The sequence below is a fragment of the Rutidosis leptorrhynchoides genome, chromosome 11 (assembly GCF_046630445.1).
Source record: "Rutidosis leptorrhynchoides isolate AG116_Rl617_1_P2 chromosome 11, CSIRO_AGI_Rlap_v1, whole genome shotgun sequence".
Classification (NCBI taxonomy): domain Eukaryota; kingdom Viridiplantae; phylum Streptophyta; class Magnoliopsida; order Asterales; family Asteraceae; genus Rutidosis; species Rutidosis leptorrhynchoides.
Window position 1 is genome coordinate 330,582,684 of NC_092343.1, and position 5,821 is coordinate 330,588,504.

Sequence of the window (5,821 nt, forward strand, 5' to 3'; positions counted from 1 at the left end):
ATGACAATAAAATAAATTTTTATAAAACTTTGAGAGGATCGCAAAGTAAAATAGTGTGTGTAAAATTTTGGCAAACAAAATTTTCATATTTCGGAAGTTACAAGTTGGAAGAAGATTGATGAGGATCGAGTAAAAGATTTTTGAAACTTTCAGGTGATATTTGAGCAAAAATGTTACGAGGTAATGAAAACTATTGAATCTAAATGTGGTTGATGACTATTAGTAGGGCATAAGTCCTTTGACCAAAAATGCTTAAGTGTGAAGCTGTTTCTTATAAGTAAGATACGAATGGGAGTGTATGAGGATGAGAATTAACCACCCATTGATTTTGGAAAATTTCGAACTTGTATGACTAATATCGAAGTAAGAAGGATGATGGTATGATTATCATCAAAAAGAAATCTCTCGGAATAAGTTAGGATTTAGAGTCGTGTAAGAACGAGTATCAAATTAGATTCTTGGGTAGTCTTTAACATAGAATTTGAATTGCTGAAGTGATAGGATACAATTTCCTTTATGTATCGCTGTGCAAGTTTGTCCATTGTATCGGTTTCTTTCATGGCTAGAAAGTGAGCAGATTTGGTGAGGCGGTCAACGATAACCCAGATAGTGTCATAACCGCCTACCGTTTTTGGTAGCTTCATGATGAAATCCATTGTTATTCCTTCCCATTTCCATTGTAGGATTTCGGCTTGTTGAAGTAACCCAGATGGATTTTGACTCACCATTCTCGCGAGGTATACGAATAATCTTCTCACTATAAATAACTTTTGCTTTCATCCTTGAAAGCCAGTCCATTCCAACTATTTCATCAAAGCTTCCTAACTTGATGAGTATTAGGTTAATCCTAAAGTCCATTCCAACTATTGCATCAAGTTTCCCAAATTGATGGGTGTTAGGTTAATCTTAAGGTTCATTCCAACCAAATCTTATTATACTACCGTGAAAAATTCTATCAATCTTCTCAAATAACATCTGCTTGTGCGTAGGTAACTAATCCTTTCCACTACTACTTTAAAACTTCCAAGTTTTGTTGACATAAGGTCATCTCCAAATGACCCATCTGTTAATTTTAAGGTACTACCTTAAATTATTCCTCTATCTCTGCCAGCTTACCATTAGCTTATCCTATAGAATACTTAACTCTCATGGTTGTTAATGGCTTATTAGTCATAACACTAAGGTTCTTAGATATAAGGTTTATATCGCCCTAGTGTTAAACAACTTCGAGATAATAAAACGTTGTGATGAAACGTACCCTAACTAAAATCAGGATTCATGCGAGTCTCCATAGCTGAGATAACGATTGCTCTACCGCAAGTAAGTCCAAAGTTTTTCCTATAAGAGAACTTTTTCCTTAAGTATCCAGGGTGTCTATATCTATAACAAATTTTCGGGTTATCAATTCTGCAATCAAGGCCCTCCTTGTACAGTATCTGGGCTACGTGGTTATTCTTTCCGTACCGCTAACAGACCATAATGAGTATACTCAAGTGGTTCCTACCAAATTTTTCTTGGAATCACTTCATATTCCTTATGTAGTAACATTGGGACTTCTGCATGATTTACTTCAATATAATCACGCTGGTGATAATGCTACAAACGAACATATATTTCATAGCATTATCCTTCCAGAAAGACAAGCTTTTAGTTGCAATTGTTCTATTTACATGTGATATTCGTTTAAATAATAAAAGGTGAAGACAAAAGGCAGAGTTGACGATTTGAAGACGCAAATGACCAAAAAGCTCAAATGTACAAGATACAATTCAAGTGGTTCAATTTATTGATGATTAACGTCTAAAAATGACAAAAGTACAAGTTGCGAAACGCAAAGTACAAGATATTTCAGCGTACAAAAAGACGTTCGAAAATTCGGAAACGACACATGAACCAACTATCAACGTACGACTCAACGGAGCTGAAAGTACAAGTTAACTATGCACGAGAATATAATATAATATTTAAATAAATATTATATTATATATATATTATGTCGACAAGCTAGGATCCAAATGATGAACCAGCTGGAAATTGGACCTCCGCGATCGCGGAGCCCCAAGGCACAAAACCATCGTGATCGCGGAGCATCAAAAATCAGAAATGCCTATAAAAGCAGCCGAGTTCTGCTTAATAAACACACCCCAGATTGAAAAAATTCAATTTTCTTCTTTCTCTATCTCTAATTTATACTCATGTTATAATTTTAAGTTAAGATAATTTCAATAATAAGGTTATTGTTACAAATGTTTTAAGGTTTTGTAAGTCAAAACTCTGTCCGTGTAACACTACGCGATTAATACTCATTGTAAGTTATGTTCAACCTTTTTACTTTAATGTCTCGTAACTAAGTTATTATTATGCTTATTTGAGCCGAAGTAATCGTGATGTTAGACTAAATATTAAAGACCGGGTTATTGAACTTTGGACCATAATTAATGTTTGGACAAAGACCGACACTTGTGGACATTGGACTATGGACTATTAATAGATGGGGGGGGGGTATTGTCTAATCGAGTGACAACTCATTGGAGTCTGTCGAACCTATCTTCAAATTAATTAGCTTAAATAATTAATAATGATTATGGTTGTTCTATTTAGTGACGTTCATACGGAGTCTATTATAATCATTTAATTAATTATTAGGGTTGGGTAATTGAGTATTCAAACTGATCAAGTGGGTAAATTAATATTCTTATCTAATTAAAACAGGGGTGGATTACATACAGTGATAACTGGTGTAATTGTTGACAGAAGTGATAACTGCATCACAGTTTAAATCCTTAATTAGTTGGACTATTTGACTTCGGGTATAAGGGTAATTTGACGAGGACACTCGCACTTTATATTTATGACCGATGGACTATTATGGGCAAAAGCCAGATAGCCGTATCCAATAAACCAGGCCAAATAACAATTAACCCGGGGTAATAATATATAATTAAAATGTCAAACATCATGATTACGGAAGTTTAAATAAGCATAATACTTTTATTTCATATTTTATCGCTATTTTTATTTACTCGCAATTTATCTTTATCGCTAAAACTAAAATTTGACAAACCGGTCGTTAAACGGTAAAAACCCCCCTTTTATAATAATAATAATTATATATATATATATTTATAGTTTTATAAAATATAGTACGCTTTAATATTGATATCCCTGTGGAACGAACCGGACTTACTAAAAACTACACTACTCTACGATTAGGTACACTGCCTATAAGTGTGTAGCAAGGTTTAGGTATATCCATTCTATAAATAATTAAATAACTTGTGTATATTGTAGCGTAATTAAGAACATTTTTATATATTTTTTATATATACCTCGTTGCACATCAAGTATTTTTGGCACCGCTGCCGGGGAGAAACCGGTTAAACGCCATATTTTTGTAAACTATAAAAATATAAAAATTTTATTTTTAATTTTGTAAAAATAGATTATTTTGTAATCATATAAAATATTAAACTAAAAATCCAAAAATATATATATTTATTTATAAAATTAATATAAAATTTTATTTTAAGATTTTTATTTATAAGTTTATTTTTATTTTATATAAATTATATATCTTTTATTTTATAAAACTTAAAAATCTAAAAAAAAAATATAATTAAAAACGTATTGGGCTTGATAAATTCGAAGCCCAATTAAATTAAAATCAGACTGGGCCGAAACTGTTCCAGCCCAATTACATTCGGATACTGTGGAACTCCGCAATCGCGGAGCTACAAACGCAGATACCTCCGCGAACGCGGAGCCGTCTCTGACAGACACATTAATTGCAAAATTAGGGTTTAAATTATATAATTATTATTATTAATAATAATTTAGGGTTTTAATTAAATTTATATTTAGATTTAGTTTTAATTAAATTTATATTTTAAGTTTTAATTAATTTTAATTAGTTTTATTAATTATATTAAAATTAATACTTTTATAAAAATAATATTTTTATAAAAATTTGTATTTTTAGCATTTTAGTTATAATTTGTATTTTTATCGTTTAATTCGTAATTTTTTAATAATTATCGTTCGTAATTAGTTTTAAGTTAGTATTTGCCATAGTTATTTCTAGACTTATAAGTTTTGCCGTAAAATCCCTTAAGTGCTTTTTCCTTAGAATTAAGATTTAGGCGCTTTAGAATTTTGCAACGCCACTTTAAGTTTATAGATTTTAGTGCTTTTTAAGTAATTGCCATTTTTCGTATAGATTTGCATTTTAAGTTTTAATACCTTTAGGCGTAAACTTTTTAGATTTAGTTTTTAGACTTTTAAGTTTCGACGTTTTTCTTTCTTATTTTTATTTTTCGACGTTTTTCAACGCGCTTTTTCTTTTTCCTTTTTCACGCTCTAGTTTTTAGGACCTAGAATTTTGTTTATTTTTCTTTAAATTTCGTCGAAAAATTATTGTAAGCAATTAAATTGATAGACATCCAAATTTTCTGGTTCGTAGTAATAGTTGGATTTGTTAGTGGCGAGTTGTGGACTTCCGATTTAAAGGGTCCTGGCTACCTGCTGCATCTTTTGGCTATTCGAAACGTGGGCAAAATCAGAAAAGTCTATTAATTTGATAACTTATATAATTTTTATCTTTTTAACTAATAAGATATTCAGTGAATGCACCGAGCAAAACGTTCACCACCTTTCATACGTTCACCACCTGTAACTCGATCAAGACATTTAGCAAATATTGCTGCCATTGAATTTTTAGAATCATCATCTAGTCGAACAAGTACTTCAATTCAAATTTCAGATAATCCATTTTTTGAACCCAACTTCATAATTGAGAACCCGGAGGATATTCAGGGACAATTCCAAGATCCTGAACCATTAAACATTCCTCCTGAACCACAATTTATTCAAACGGAGTTTGTCGAAGAAGGAACCGTTAAATCGGAATCTTCTAGTGATTCAGATTCAACAAATTCAAATATGGAAGATCTAGAACCTCAAACTATGGAAGATCGAATAAGAGCCACACGTACGGGCCAAGGTCATGCCATTATTCAACCAGAAGTTACTGCACCAAATTTTGAAATCAAAGGACAAATCATACACATGGTTACTAATCAATGCCAATTCGGTGGTACAGAAAAAGAAGATCCAAACGAACATCTTCGAACCTTTAATAGAATTTGTACTTTATTTAAAATCCGAGAAATTGAAGATGAAATGATCTATCTTATGTTGTTCCCTTGGACTTTAATTGGGGAAGCTAAAGATTGGTTAGAATCATTACCAGAAGGAGCGATTGATACATGGGATGTCTTAGTGGAGAAATTTCTTCAAAGATTTTTTCCGGCATCTAAAGCCGTGAGACTTTAAGGAGAAATTGCCGCGTTCGCACAAAAGCCAAATGAAACATTATTTGAGGCATGGACAAGATTCGGAAAGATGTTGAGAGGATGTCCTCAACACGGTTTAGACACTTTTCAAATAGTTCAAATATTCTATAAAGGTGTCGATGTCGCTACAAGAAAAGATATTGACACAGCTGCTGGTGGTTCTATTATGAAGAAAACCGCAACCGAAGGTCACAAGATTATCGATAAAACAGCCTCCCACTCACATGAGTGGCACCAAGAAAAAGATATCTTACATTCATCCAAAGCGGCTAGAGCCGATTCTAGCCATAACTTTGATTCCGTTTCCGCAAAAATAGATGCTTTTGAAAGACGAATGGAAAAGATGACTAAAGATATTCACGCAATACAAATCAGTTGTGAGCAATGCGGTGGACCACACTTAACGAAGGATTGTAATGTCGAGCAAACGATGGAACAACGTGAGAATGTTTCCTACATAAACCAAAGGC

The 5,821-nt window shown here is 32.4% G+C and overlaps 1 non-coding gene across 1 annotated transcript; it reads right to left on the bottom strand.

The window, feature by feature from the left end:
* Positions 1-5,322: 5,322 nt before the first annotated feature.
* LOC139878983 (small nucleolar RNA R71) lies at positions 5,323-5,429 on the bottom strand. The gene has a single exon (XR_011769841.1). It is a non-coding gene; the product is annotated as a small nucleolar RNA R71 (small nucleolar RNA).
* Positions 5,430-5,821: the final 392 nt, after the last annotated feature.